General features: G+C 40.7%; 1 protein-coding gene across 2 annotated transcripts in view; it reads left to right on the top strand.

Annotated features, from left to right (window-relative positions):
• Positions 1-16,096, top strand: part of TRIM5 (tripartite motif containing 5) — a 41,009-nt gene that overhangs the window by 22,287 nt on the left and 2,626 nt on the right. The window lies entirely within an intron of this gene.

Genomic DNA, 16,096 nt, shown 5'->3' with positions numbered 1-16,096 from the left:
TGTTTGTTTGTTTGTTTTGAGACAGGGTTTGTCTCTGTCACCCAAGCTGGAGTGCAATGGCACGATCTCGGCTCACTGCAACCTCCATCTCCAGGGTTCATCCTCCCACCTCAGCCTCCTGAGTAGCTGGGACTACAGTCACGCACCACCACGCCCTGGTTATTTTTTGTATTTTTGGTAGAGACGGGGTTTCACTATGTTGCCCAGGCTGGTCCCGAAGCCCTGGGCTCAAGCGATCTGCCCACTTTACCTCCCAAAGTGCTAGGATTATAGGTGTGAGCCACCATGCCCGGCCTCATTATGGTGTCTATTAATTTTTGGTTCCCTCTCACTGTGACTGAAAGGAATAATTTTTAACAATATGTAATAGTTCTTTTCAAAATTATCTTTCTCCCTTCGTTTGAAGAAGTATAAGAACTAAATTAAAAATCACAGATTTTTCTTGTAGAAAGTTTTAAAATAAGTGTTTATAAATGGGAAAAAAATCTTTGTTCTTAATTTCATAGCTGCCTAGTCTTAAGCTGTTTTGAGTATTTCTGAGTACTCTAATTTCATTGTAAATTTTTCCTGTTTGCCAAGTAGTAAAAACGTATTTTGCACAGTGATGCAGATAAAGTCAGAAGTACATGTGGCATTTCTCAACAATGGTATCGATAAGTGAATTGTGAGCCCAGGTTAGCCTGACTCTTTTCATTAAAGTAACAAAGGCATGGTAATTTTCATAAATGACAAAAAAATACTTGTTCTCCTTGTTCAGTGAGGAGAATTATTTTTGCAACGGATGTTTATGAAGGGCATGGTAGGATCCCTATGTCTATTGGCATTTTTATTTCCAACTCTTTCCCAAGTTTTGAGCTGAAGTTTTTGTTTTGTTTTAATGGTCTACCTCATCAAATAGTCTCTGCTCTTCACCCTGCTTCGCCACAGAAATTTTAAGGTCTCTATCTTTGTGGTAACTTTAGTCAGAGAAGGGATTCCAAGGTGAATATTTTCGGTAACTATGTGTGTGCACACATCTCTACCTCAGCACCATCCAGGGAAACCGAGGAGGTTGATGCTATAAATTTTCCCTTTTACCTCTGCTTTCCTGTCACCCAATGCTATGAAGATTGAGGCTTTCACTCACTGGGAACAGTCTGGACTAGCTTGAATTATTGGCAAGTGACTCTCCAGGGACATTAATGCCTTTTCATTTCCTGGAAAGCCAAGTCCCACAGCTCAGGATGAAGTACCCATTTACACAACAATAAAGACCTGAATTTGTATATACAACAGAAAAGATCTGCACACTGAAGGATTTTTTTCAAACAGATGCTCCTGGCCCTAGTAATGAATCTCTCCGCTGAAAAGAATATGAAGCTTATGAATTGCTCTGAGCTACACTCCGTCTTCTCAGTAAAAGGCTGAAGAAGGCAACCTGTGCTCAAAAAGGCTAATGGACATCAACTGTGGATTTTCTCTCTGCCTATGTATCAGTTCTAGGATGTTCCCTCCCCATCACTTCTGAACCTCTGAGTAACAATTATGTCATCTTCTATTCTGAGACTTCAGATCTATGCTGGGCCATTAATTAGGCATATCTGGCTAGAATTTTGGTACAATCTGGGGAGAAGCACAGAGAAAAGAGGTTGTAAAAAAAAAAAACAGGGATTGCTTGAAGACTGTTCTGCAGGACACTGAGTAAAGAATGGGAGCAGGCCTCAAGCAGAAACCAGTGGGAGGACAAAGAATACGAAGAAGCAGAATGAGAGTTCGTAGGGGCTAAAGAGAAGGTGCCCTGATGAAGAGCCAATTCTAAGATTCAAAGGGAGAGAAAAGTAAAAGAACGTTTATAGGATGTGTTGGAGGGATGGGATGGAATAAGCATCGGGCAGAGGAGAGCTCTTTGGAAAAGAGATCTCTTTGGTTTTTTTCTTTGGACATTGCAACCAATACTCCTTCTTGATGCTATACTTGTCACAAGGTAACAATTATGTTCTGAGCTCCTTGATCCTCTTCAGTATCAATAAGATACATAAGTTAAATCTCATAATATGCCTAAACATATATCTAATCTTTTTTTTTTTTTTTTTTTTTTTTTTTTTGAGACGGAGTCTCTCTCTGTCGCCCAGGCTGGAGTGCAGTGGCGCGATTTCGGCTCACTGCAACCTCCACCTCCTGGGTTCACGCCATTCTCCTGCCTCAGTCTCCCGAGTAGCTGGCACTACAGGCACCTGCCACCACGCCCAGCTAAATTTTGGTATTTTTAGTAGAGTCAGGGTTTCACCGTGTTAGCCAGGATGGTCCCGATCTCCTGATCTCAAGATCCGCCCGCCTCGGCCTCCGAAAGTGCTGGGATTACAGGCGTGAGCCACTGCGCCCGGCCTATCTAATCTTAATAATATCTTTGTATTAACCACCATACTCCAACACCACCATTATTTTCTTTCTGAATTATGTGGCAGTGCAAAACGTTACAACCACACCGAAAAAAAAATCCGGCAGTTTGGTAGAGAAAGAAAGCATAAAATCGATCAATTTAACATATAGTTAAAGATTGTCTAGAGTGAGCAAAACTGAGGTTCTATTTCCATTAATGAAGGTATATATTCTAATAAAACTGCATGCCCTCACCCACAGATCCAACATTAGAAACCTTGCACAAAATGTAAAAATCAAACCTGAAGGCACTAGAAAGTGACAAGCAATCAGAATATTCAGGGTAACAGACACTTAGAAAAAGACAACAGTATTGGGGGAGTTTCCTGTTTCTGTGGCTTTTCACTTGAAGGCAGACCTCAGTTGTTACTGGGTAGAACACTAAAAACTCAGTTAACAATATATGTACTTGTTGCTTTGAAAAACAAGAATGAGCCGGACGCGGTGGCTTACGCTTGTAATCCCAGCACTTTGGGAGGCTGAGGCAGGCGGATCGCCTGAGGTTGGGAGTTCGAGACCAGCCCGACCAACATGGAGAAACCCTGTCTCTACCAAAAATACAAAAATTAGCCAGGCGTGGTGGCGCACACCTATAATCCCAGCTACTCAGGAGGCTGAGGCAGGAGAATCGCTTGAACCCAGGAGGCAGAGGTTGCAGTGAGCCGAGATCTCGCCACTGCACGTCAGCCTGGGCGACAGAGCGAGACTCCGTTTCAAAAAAAAAAGAATGATTTGTGCCTGCCATAGCAACTAGAAAATGATGGTAGAGTACCCGTAAAGAAGAGATATAGAGGAATAAATACCAAATTGTATAAACTCTGATCAAGTCTCTAAAGTACATGTTTGAGACAGATGTGAAGCAGCCCAAAATAGGCTAAAGATTTCAGCTGCTGTATGTAGCAGGGAAAAATTAAGAATTTAATTTCAATCAAATTAACTACCTGAAAAAAAAAAAAAAAGGCTTCAGAGAATTATACAGAATCCAGAACAGGAGCTTACAAAACAATAAACCCTGGGGATGGTAATGTTTCAGTATGTTCTATGGTCTGTACCATCTAGGCACTCAGTCACTACAGTTTTATTCTTAGTGCAGTTTACTACAGCAAGAATATTTGAATTAAAAGAATATGAATTACAGTTATACATTCTACAGCTTTGAATATACAGCGCTTTACCTGAGTACTTAGAATTTCCATGCAATTCTATAATTATTAGTTGAAGTTATCTTATACCTAAGCTCTAAGCATGTAGAATAATGACCCAGAACAACTTGGCACCTAGCATCTTGAAATGCAATCTGATGGGGAAGACACTCAGTTATAAAGCTCTGCAAATTTGGGCTGACAAAATGAGTTATTAGTGAAATGAGAAAAGTTCCCTTGTTCCCTTTGCAGGGCATGCGACAGGGGGAATGGCTCGCTTCAGTGCCCTGCTGCTCAAACCTCTAGGGGAGAATGCAGACGGGCAGGTTTTGGGGCTCTAACCCCACAGCAACCTCTAGGGGTGAGTGTTTACAGCTCCTATGGGCCCCGTGGACATGTGTTACACTGTACTCTTTTTTTTTTTTTATACTTTAAGTTCTAGGGTACATGTGCACAATGTGCAGGTTTGTTACATATGTATACATGTGCCGTGTTGGTTTGGTGCACCCATTAACTCATCATTTACATTAGGTATTTCTCCTAATACTATCCCTCCCCCAGGCGCCCACCCTACCACAGGCCTCAGTGTGTGATGTTCCCCGCCCTGTGTCCAAGTGTTCTCATTGTTCAATTCCCACCTACAAGTGAGAACATGCGGTGTTTGGTTTTCTGTCCTTGTGATAGTTTGCTGAGAATGATGGTTTCCAGCTTCATCCATGTCCCTGCAAAGGACATGAACTCATCCTTTTTTGTAGCTGCATAGTATTCCATGGTGTATAGTGCCACATTTGACCCAGCGATCCCATTACTGGGTATGTGCCCAGAGGATTATAAATCATGCTACTATAAAGACACATGCACACACTGTACTCTTTCTAACAAAACTGCATGTCCTCACCCATAGATCAACATTAGAAACCTTGCACAAAATGTGAAAATCAAGTAAACCTGAAGGCACTAGAAAGTGACAAAAGCAGTCAGAATATTCAGGGTAATAGACACTTAGAAAAATATAACAGTATTGGAGGAGTTTCCTCTTTGCTGCCTGCAAGTGGCTTGTGTTTATCTGCTCTGACCCTCTGCCTTATTGCAAGGACAGAGGGCTTTCTGTATCCCAGGTTCTTGCCTTAACGTATCAGAAAAATTGGATCACATGTGGGCTTGGAGAATGGGTGCAAGGTTTTTTATCGAGTGGTAGTAGCTCTCAGCGAGGTGGATGAAGAGGCCAGAAGGAAGATGGAGTAGGAAGGTGGATTTCCCTGGAGTTGGGCCACCCAGCAGCCAGGCTCTCCTCTGACAGCCCCGACCAATCTCTGCATCAGTCCGTCGGTCGCTGGCCTTCCAGCATGTGCTGGTGCCTGTTGGTGTGTTCTTCTACCAATTTGCTACTCTTAACATTCAGTTGCTTGTGTCTCTTCCCGCTATAGGCACAGGATGGGGGCATAGGCCAGGGTGATCTTGGAAAATGCAACATTTGGGCACAAAAACAGAAATTCCTGTCCTCACCTAAGTCTGTGGGCCCAGGCCCCAGGAGTGGAGACTTTGTGAGGGACCATGCCTTTCTCTTTTCAGCACTTCCCTGCACCCCTCTCATATAATTAGCAGCTGTCATTCTGAAGGGGAAAAATAAACTTATTTTTCTAAATAAAAGGATTTTGCCAGACATGGTGGCTCAGGCCTGTAATCCCAGCACTTTGGGAGGCCGAGGCTCTCAGATCACTTGAGGTCAGGAGTTAGAGACCAGCCTGGCCAACATGGTGAAACTCCATCTCTACTAAAAATACAAAAATTTGCCGGGCATGGTGGTGCAGGCCTGTAGTCCCAGCTATTCCGGAATATAATACAATATAATATATATATATTTATTTATATTATATTATATTATATATAATATATAAATAATATATATAAATGCATTATATATATATAAATATTTTATATATATATACACTTTAAGTTCTGGGATACATGTGCAGAACGTGCAGGTTTGTTACACAGGTATACACGTACCATGGTGGTTTGCTGCACCCATTAACCTGTCATCTAAATTAGGTATTTATCCTAATGTGATCCCTTCCCTAGTCCCCCACCCATCGAAGGCCCTGGTGTGTGATGTTCCCCTCCCTGTGTCCATGTGTTCGCATTGTTCAACTCCCACTTATAAGTGAGAACATGCAGTGTTTGGTTTTCTGTTCCTGTGTTAGTTTGCTCAGAATGATGGTTTCCAGCTTCATCCATGTCCCTGCAAAGGACATGAACTCATCCTTTTTTGTAGCTGCGTAGTATTCCATGATGTATATGTGCCACATTTTCTTTATCCAGTCTATCTTTGATAGGCATTTGGGTTGGTTCCAAATCTTTGCTATTGTGAATAGTGCTGCAATAAACATATGTGTGCATGTGTCTTTGTAGTAGAATGATTTACAATCCTTTGAGTATATACCCAGTAATGGGATTACTGTGTCAAATGGTATTTCTGGTTCTAGATACTTGAGGAATCGCCACACTATCTTCCACAATGGTCGAACCAATTTATACTCCCACCTACGGTGTAAAAGTGTTCCTATTTCTCCACATCATCTCCAGCATCTGTTGTTTCCTGACTTTTTAATGATCGCCATTCTAACTGGAGTGAGATGGTATCTCATTGTGGTTTTGATTTGCATTTCTCTAGTGACCAGTGATGATGGGTTTTTTTTCAAATGTTTGTTGGCCACATAAATGTCTTCTTTTAAGAAGTGTCTGTTCATGGCCTGGCATAGTGGCTCACGCCTATAATCCCAGTACTTTGGGAGGCCGAGGTGGGCGGATCACCTAAGGTTGGGAGTTCGAGACCAGCCTGACCAACATGGAGAAACTCCATCTCTACTAAAAATACAAAACTAGCCGGGCATGGTGGTGCATGCCTGTAATCCCAGCTACTTGGGAGGCTGAGGCAGGAAGAATTGCTTGAACCTGGGAGGCAGAGGTTGCAGTAAGCCAAGATCACACCACTGCACTCCGGTGTGGGCAACAAGAGCAAAACTCTGTCTCAAAAAAAAAAAAAGTGTCTGTTCATATCCTTCGCTCACTTTTTGATGGGGTTGTTTTTTTCTTGTAAATTTGTTTAAGTTTTTTGTAGATTCTGGATTTTAGCCCTTTGTCAGATAGATAGATTGCAAAAATGTTCTCTCATTCTGTAGGTTGCCTGTTCACTCTGATGATAGTTTCTTTTGCTGTGCAGAAACGCTTTTGTTTAATTAGATCCCATTTGTCAGTTTTGGCTTTTGTTGCCATTGCTTTTGGTGTTTTAGTCATGAAGTCTTTGCCCATGCCTATGTCCTGAATGGTATTGCCTAGGTTTTCTTCTAGGATTTGTATGGTTTTAGGTCTTATGTTTAAGTCTTTAATCCATCTTGAGTTAATTTTTCTATAAGGTATAAGGAAGGGGTCCAGTTTCAGTTTTCTGCATATGGCTAGCCAGTTTTCCCAACACCATTTATTAAATAGAGAATCCTTTCCCCATTGCTTTTGTCAGGTTTGTCAAGGATCAGATGGTTGTAGATGTGTGGCATTATTTCTGAGGCCTCTGCTCTGTAGATATATAGACCAATGGAAGTTTGCTCATTTTTACACAATTAATTAAAATGTAGCACTGAATGATTTTATATGTCCTGCACATACTTTTGTGCCTGGTTATCTATCTTATTCTTTTTTTGACTGCATATGCCAGATGACGTCACTAAAAACTGATGAAGCCTCCATAACATTGGTTCCTTACTGACGCTGAGGAGCATGGCAATCTTCACACCTTAACCAATGCTATTCATGTAGGATGACCAAGAAATGAATGTTTCTTACAGAAATAATACATATTTTGGCATCTTTTGTTACCCATAGACTAATAAACTAATCCTGGCTTATAAAATCCTTTTTACCTACTTATTTCTATTTGGAGGAACTCAAAATCATATTGGTATAATGATCCACATAACAATTTCAGTTTTTTGGTTGAGTGAAGTTTGCTCTAACAAACAATAAATTCATCATGTTTCTCAAATTAAATGATAATTATTTAAATTGTAGATAAATATTATTCTGGGAGGCAGGAAGTCTTTTTCTTTATTTATCACATACTACTATCATTGAATATTGTTCCCACCCAGCTCTACAACCAATGGTAAGTTTCCTAAAGGCAAAAAAAGGCCATTTCCTTTTTTTTTTTTTTTAGACGGAGTTTCGCTCTTGTTGCCCAAGCTGGAGTGCAATGGCGTGATCTCTGCTCACTGCAACCTCCACCTCCCAGGTTCAAGCCATTCTCCTGCCTCAGCCTCCCAAAGTAGCTGGATTACAGGTGCCCGCCACCACGCCCAGATAATTTTTTTGTATTTTTAGTTGAGACCAGGTTTCACCATGTTAGCCAGGCTGATCTTGAACTCCTGACCTCAGGTGATCCACCCACCTCAGCCTTCCAAAGTGCTGGGATTACAGGCAGGAGCTACCGTGCCCGGCCAGAAACAGGCCATTTCTTATATTGCAGTCAACATAAATGCTGTGGTACATAATGAAATTCTGCTATTTTTGTGGTATTATTAACATTTAGGTAATCCTTTTTGACAAATTTTAACCTACAATTTTTCACATCTCCATTTTATTCCTGTAGTTTATCTGGATACTTACCTCAATGCATGTGGTTAATCTATCCACAACACAACACTCTAAGCACATTTTTCCTGTGCCGCATAGTGTTTGAAACTAGAAATAGTCAAAAGTGATTGGTACAAACCCACACTCACCCCCATCTGCCACCACCGGCTCCCATGTATGCTGCCCAGGTGTTCGAAGACTAGCATGCCTGGCCCCTGGCACCACCACTGGTACTCACACGTGCTACCCAGGGTCACAAGGAACATCCTGCCTGACATCCCCAGCAAAGCCTTACCATAGCCTCCACTAACAACCACAGCCTAAGCAATTGAGAAATTTGCACTCTACTGATGTTGAATACAGCCAAATAAATTACATGAACACTATACCACTGTGCCTACCCAGTCAAAGCCTCAGTACCCTACTCAATCAAAACTGTAGAGTTATCTGAAGCAAAAAGTATTTTTCTATGAAAATCTGTAAAACTGGAAGAAATGACTATTAACCAGATGTGTAGATATCAATGTAAGAACAAAAGAAACAAAAAAAGCAAGAAAACATGATACCTCCAAAGGAACACAATTCTTCAATAAAAGGTTTCAAGGAAAAAATATCTATGAAATGCCTGAAAAATTATTCAAAATCATGATTTTATGGAAACTCAGTGAGATGCAAGACAATACAGGTAGGCAATAAAAAGAAATCAGGAAAACAATTCATGATCTGAATGAGAAATTCAACAAAGAGACAGACACCATAAAAAGAGCCAAACAGAAATGTTAGAACTGAAGAACTCAAGGAATGAAATAAAAAAATATACACTCTAGAGCATTAACAATAGACTAAATCAAGCAGAAGAAATAATTTCTGAATTGACACAGGTCTTTTAAAGTAATTTACTCAGATAACAAAAACAAAAAACAATACTAAAAATAAAGACTACAGGACATATGGAACTGTATTAAATAAAACAGTTTTAGCCGGGCGTGGTGGCTCACACCTGTAATCCCCACACTTTGGGAGGCCGAGGCAGGTGGATCACGATGTCAGGAGTTCGAGACCAGCCTGACCAACACGGTAAAAACCCCGTCTCTACCAAAAATACAAAAATTAGTCGGGCATGGTGGTGCGCACTTGTAATCCCAGCCACTCAGGAGGCTGAGGCAGGAGAATCGCTTGAACCCAGGAGGCGGATGTTGCAGTGAGTCGCGATCACTCCACTGCACTCCAGCCTGGGTGATAGAGCAAGACTCCATCTCAAAAAAAAAAAAAAAAAGGGAAAAAACAGTTTGCCATTTTGGAAATTCCAGAAGGAGGATAGATGAGAGAAAGCAAGGAAAATCTATTTAATGAAATAATTGATGAAAAATTCCCAAGTCTTGCAACAGATATAGATATCCAGATATAGGAAGCCCAAGGACTAACACATATGTTCAACCCAAAAAGTCTTCTTCAAGGCACATTAGATTCAAACTATCAGGAGTGCAATCCCATTCACAACAGCCACAAAAAGAAGAAAATACCTAGGAATACAGTTACGCAGGGAGATGAAGGATATCTACAATGAGAATTTGAAAACACTGCTCAAAGAAATCAGAGATGGCCGGGTACAGTGGCTCATGCCTGTAATCCCAGCACTTTGGGAGGCTGAGGCGGGCAGATCACAAGGTCAGGAGATCGAGACCATCCTGGCTAACATGGTGAAATCTCGTCCCTACCAAAAATACAAAAAATTAGCCGGGTATGGTGGTGGGCACCTGTAGTCCCAGCTACTTGAGAGGCTGAGGCAGGAGAATGGCATGAACCCAGGAGGCTGGAGCTTGCAGTGAGCTGAGATCACGCCACTGCACTTCAGCCTAGGCAACAGAGCGAGACTCTGCCTCAAAAAAAAAAAAAAAAAAAAGAGAAAAAGAAATCAGAGATTAACAAAACAAATGGAAAAACATTCTATGCTCATGGATTGGAAGAATCAATATTGGTAAAATGGCCATACTACCCAAAGCACTTTACAAATTCAGTGCTATTCCTATCAAACTACCAAGGACATTCTTCACAGGACTAGAAAAAAACTATTCTAAAATTCATATGAAATAAAAAAAGGAACCCAAATAGCCAAGGAATTAGAATGCAAAAAGAACAAAGCTGGAGGCATCAATTACCTGACTTCAAACCATACTACAAAGCTACAGTAACCAAAACAGTATGGTACTGGTTTAAAAGCAGACATATAGACTGATGGAATAGAACACAGAGCCCGGAAATAATGCTACAAGCCTGCAACCATCTGATCTTAAACCAAGTTGACAAAAGCAAGAAATGGAAAAAGGACCCCTTATTCAATGAATGGGCTGAGATACCTCGCTTGCCATATGCAGAAGATTGAAACTGGACCCCTTCCTTATATCATATACAAAAGTCAACTCAAGATGGATTAAAGAATTAAATATAAAACCTAAAACTTATAAAAACCCTGGAAGATTACCTAGGTAATACCATTCTGGACACAGGCCCTGGCAAAGATGTCATGACAAAGACTCCAAAAGTAATTGCAACAAAAACAAATGTTGACAAATGGGATCTAATTAAACTAAAGAGCCTCTGCACAGCAAAACAAAAACAAAAAACGGAGAAAATACACAACCTACAAAATGGGAGAAAATATTTGTAAATAATCCACCTGACAAACGGTTAATTATAGGTTCTATAAGTAACTTCAATAAATTTACAAGCAGAAAACAAACAACCCCATTAAAATATGGGCACAGAACATGAACAGACACTTCTCAAAAGAAGACATACACGTGGCCAACAAGCATGTGAAAAAATGCTCAACATCACTAGTCATTAGAGAAATGAATATCAAAACCATAATGAGATACCATCTCCCACCAGTCTAAATGGCTATTATTAAAAAGTAAAAAAATAATAGATGCTGGTGAGGTTGCAGAGAAAAGAGAATGCTTACACACTGCTGGTGGGCATGTAAATTAGTTTAGCCACTGTGGAAAGCAGTTTGGCAATTTCTCAAAGTACTCAAAGCAGAATTACCATTAGACCCAGCAATCCCATTACTGGGTATATACACAAAGGAATATAAATCATTCTACCATAAAGACACATGCACATGTACATTCATCACAGCACCATTCACAATAACAAATACATGGAAACAACCTAAATGGCCATCAGTGATAGACTAGATAAAGGAAATGTGGTACCTATACACCATGGAATGCTAGATGTTCTTACTTATAAGTGCAAGCAAAACATTGAGTAGATATAGATACAAAGAAGGGAACAACAGACATCGGGGCCTACTTGAGGGTGGAGGTTTAGAGGAGGGTAAGAATTGAAAAACTACCTACTGGGTACTATGCTTATTACCCAGGTGATGAAACAATCTGTACACCAAATCCCAAAGCACACAGTTTACTTATATAAGAAATCTGCACATGTACCCCTGAACCTGAATTAATTAAAAAACTGCAGGGATCTTCTCAGTGAAATTTCCAGGGATCCGGTGGTGTGAGGTGTATGGAAATATCCCTTTTAAAGTAAAAAGGAAATTGTTGCATCTGGCCATGCCTACAACCAAAAGAGAGGCACAAGACCTAGTGAGCCTCTTTGGATTTTGGAGGCAACATGTTCCTCATTTTGAGGTGTCACTCCAGTCCATTTACTAAGTTACTTGAAAAGAGTAAGATTTGAGTGGAAGCTGGAATAAGATAATGCTCTGCAGTTGATACAGGCGTTGCTAAATCTGCCCTGCCACTAGGACCATATATCAAGCCAATACAATGGTGCTTGAAATGTCTGTGGCAGATAAGGAAGATTTTGGAGTATTTGGCAGGACCCTGTAGGTGCTATCTTCTGTAGATACCTACTGTCTTTTTCAAGGAACAGCTTTTGGCTTTCTATTGAGCCTTGGTGAAGACTGAACATTGAACTATGGACCACGAAGTTACTATGTGACCCTACCTGGCCATCATGAACTAGGTATTAGCTGATCCATCAAAGAACAAATTTGGATGTGCACAGTAGCGCTCCAACAAAAAACGGAAGTGTTATCTACATGATTGGCCATAAGCAGGCCCTAAAACAAAATACAAGTCACACAAAGAAGTGGCTCAAATGTGCATGGTCTTCACTTCTGCTGCACTATCTACTCTCACCCAGCCTGCAGGTATGTCCTCATGGAAAATTATCTACAATCAGTTGATGAAGAAAGAAAAAACTCAGATCCAGTTTACAGATGGTTCTGTACGATATGAAGGTATCACCTGGAGGAGACAGCTACAGCACTAAAGCTTTTTTCTGGGATATCCCTGAAGTACCCCGTGAAGGAAAGCCCTCCCAATAGGCAGAACTTTAAAAAGTAATGCAACCAATTGTTCATATTGCTTAGAAAGAGAAATAGCCAGATGTATGTTATATACTGAATCACGGGCAATGGCCAATGGTTTGAATAGATGGTGAAGGAATTGGGAAGCTACCTAGTTGCACATTGACTACATACTGCATTCATCATGGAAAAGTCAGCATTTTCTCCTCACTGGAATAGACATTTACTCTGGATACAGATTTGCTTTACATACACACAACGTTTCTCCAAGAACTACCATCCTCAGACTTACAGAATGCCTCATTTACCACCATGGTATTCCACACAGCATTGATTCCAATCAAGGAACTCACTTCATAGGAAATAAAGTGTAGCAAAGGGCCCATGTTTATGGAATTTACTGAACTTGCTATGTTCCCCATCATCCTGAGCAGCTGGCTTGATAGAAAAGTGGCCCTTACAAGACAAACTAAAAGCACCAGTTAAGTGGCAGTATCTTCCTGGATTGGAGCAAAGTTCTTTAGGAGGGCATATATCCTCTAAATCAGTGTCCAACATATGGTGTTATTTTTCCCATGACTAGGATTCATGGGACTATAAATCAAGGGGTGGATAGGGGAGAGATACCACTCACTACTATTCCTAGTGCTCCACTAGCAAATTTTGCCTTCTACTTCTGCAACATTACGCTTTGCTGCCTTAGCGATCTTAGTTCCAAAAGGAAGAATGCTTTCACCAGTAGACATGACAATGATTTCATTGAACTAGAAGTTAAGACAGCCACCCAGCCACTTTGGGTGCTCATGCCTCTGAACCAACAGGCAAAGACAGGAATTACTGTGCTTGCTAGGATGATTAACCCTGACTATCAAGGACACTTAGAACAACTACTCCACAATGTAGGTTAAGAAAATGTGTGTCTGGAGATCCCTTAGGGTATCTCTTAGTATTATTGTGCCCTGTGATTAAAGTCAATAAAAAAAGACAACAACTCAGCTCAGGCAAGATGACGAATGGCCAAGCCCCTTCAGAAATGAAAGTTTGGGTCACTCCATCAGGTAAAAATCGCTATCACTCGAGGTGCTTGCTGAGAGTAAAGAGAATATGGAATGGTTAGTGGAAGAAGGGGTACTATGAATAGATATTGGTAACATTTTATAGATAATCTGGTATAAGAAAACAGTGTGGTTGGTGTTACATAATAGACATCCTGAATTGCTGGTCCTCGTGGCTCCTTCACTACTGAATATATTAAACTGCATTTAAGTGAAAACTGAGTAAAAATAGAGAGTTGGAAATCAAGTACAGATATGTATATGTTGATCTTAAGGAAATGAATGAGGTCAGTTACAGTTTATATCTAAAATGAAGAGAGGGGCTTGAGAAACAAACACCTATACTTGTTTAGTACACTTGTTTGCTTATACTCTCAGCAAAGCCATGTAAACTTCTTGAGGACTTTTTATTTATTTTTGATTCTTTGAATCCTGGCATAATATCTGACAAATAATTTTGCAAATTTGTTGAATAAATCAAAGAAACACTAATTATTTAACGTTTTAAAACATTTCATGGGGAGTCATACATGTTTGGAGAAAAATAATTGTAGGTCTCTTCTTTTCCTTATAAACACGTCCCATCTGCAGATACCAAAAGCCTCTTCCACAAGGGTGAAAACTGTTTCTACTTTTTAGAGAACTTGACAGCCTCACATGACTCTACTGGAATGATTGCTCTGGGTCTTATGCTTATTTTTTTTGTCTTTCACACTGGCCCTATCTCCATTCTCAGCACCTCAGGGACTGGGGGAAATGTGATGAAGCCTCATGTGTGAGGAGAAGCTGTTATTTATTTTATTTTATTTATTTATTTATTTTTTGAGACGGAGTCTCCCTCTGTCGCCCAGGCTGGAGTGCAGTGGCGCGATCTCGGCTCACTGCAACCTCCACCTCCCAGGTTCACGCTATTCTCCCGCCTCAGCCAACTGAGTAGCTGGGATTACAGGCACCCACCACCATGCCCGGCTAATTTTTTGTATTTTTAGTAGAGATGGGGTTTCTCCGTGTTAGCCAGGATGGTCTCGATCTCCTGACCTCGTGATCCACCTGCCTCGGCCTCCCAAAGTGCTGGGATTACAGGTGTAAGCCACCGCGCCTGGCCCCGAAGCTGTTATTTCTTAATTTATGTTTTCTTTCTTCTTCCTAGAATGTGGATGGCATCATAAAGTGGTATATGTGGGAGAACAGAGATTGTCCTTTTGTGTTGTGAGAAAAGATGTGTAGCCATTAGAATTGCCCGGGGTTCAATCAGAATAAAACATCTCCCAGGACAGGGAATTTAGATATAATAGTATTGTAAATTTCTGGTCACAATTCAGGGTTTGAGCGTTCTAAAACTACTGAGAATAAATCGCATTCTATGGTATAAAATGTGGGTGGTGGAGAGTCACAGAGTGTGTGGATCAATAGTGGTTTTAGGGATAAGGTGTTGCAGTATCAGACCCCCGTGACATCACCATTGCATTACCTCCATCTAGCTCTGGTTTTGTATTTAATAGGTGTCTCAGCCGGGCGTGGTGGTTCACGCTTATAATCCCAGCACTTTGGGAGGCCAAGGCAGGTGGATCACGAGGTCAGGAGTTCAAAACCAGCCTGGCCAACATAGTGGAATCCCCTCTTTACTAAAAATACAAAAATTAGCCAGGCATGGTGGCGTGCGCCTGTAGTCCTAGCTACTCAGGAGGCTGAGGCAGGAGAACTGCTTGAACCCGGGAGGTGGAGGTTGCAGTGAGCCAAGATCGCACCACTGAACTCCAGCTTGGGTAACAGAGTGAGACTTTGTCTCAAAAAAATGATGTCTCATTTGCTATAACAGAATTATATCTTGTCTGCCAAGCACCCCAAATTTTTCATTCAGACAACTCCTATATATTTATATTTTTCCTGTGGGTATAGAAGAGAACAGATCCTTCCTTGTCATTCTATTTAGATTTAAAAAAAGAGATATGCATTTCTGGAATAGTTTTTTTCCTTGGTGTAAACAATTGATTCATCTCAGTCAGATACTTTAGAAGAGTATGAAAAGGTGACATCTTTGTGTCTAAAATTGTACACCTACTTGACAATATAGAGCTTTTCTAAACACACAAAATTCAGACCACTATTAGTTTGGTATCCATAAAATCCCCTTTGCCAAGTATTGGTAATTTTCCCCAAAAAACATGGAACCTCAGATATTATCTGAGCACTTCTCTAGTGGAAATAGGCTTTGAAGGTCTTAGGCCTCTCCAGACAGGATTCCTCTCCTGATATGTCTCAAACACCCAGGAGCCAGGTTCTGCAACCTCACTGTCTAACCATCTTTCTGGTAACCCACATCCATAGCAATGATGTTTCCACACATTAAATCGTTTTGTTAAGGCACCAAAGTTTTTTTGTTTGTTTGTTTTAAAATCCATTATTTCTTCATGTCCTATGAGCTCAAGAAGGTAGAGAGGGAGAGATTAATTATTTCATTTTGGAAGGAAGAAACTGTGCTTCTGAGAGGTTAAGACCATCCCATGGTCATA

The sequence above is a fragment of the Pan troglodytes genome, chromosome 9, assembly GCF_028858775.2.
Source record: "Pan troglodytes isolate AG18354 chromosome 9, NHGRI_mPanTro3-v2.0_pri, whole genome shotgun sequence".
Classification (NCBI taxonomy): Eukaryota; Metazoa; Chordata; class Mammalia; order Primates; family Hominidae; genus Pan; species Pan troglodytes.
Note: the sequence above shows the minus strand (reverse complement) of the source record. Positions and strands in the feature narration are given on the sequence as shown.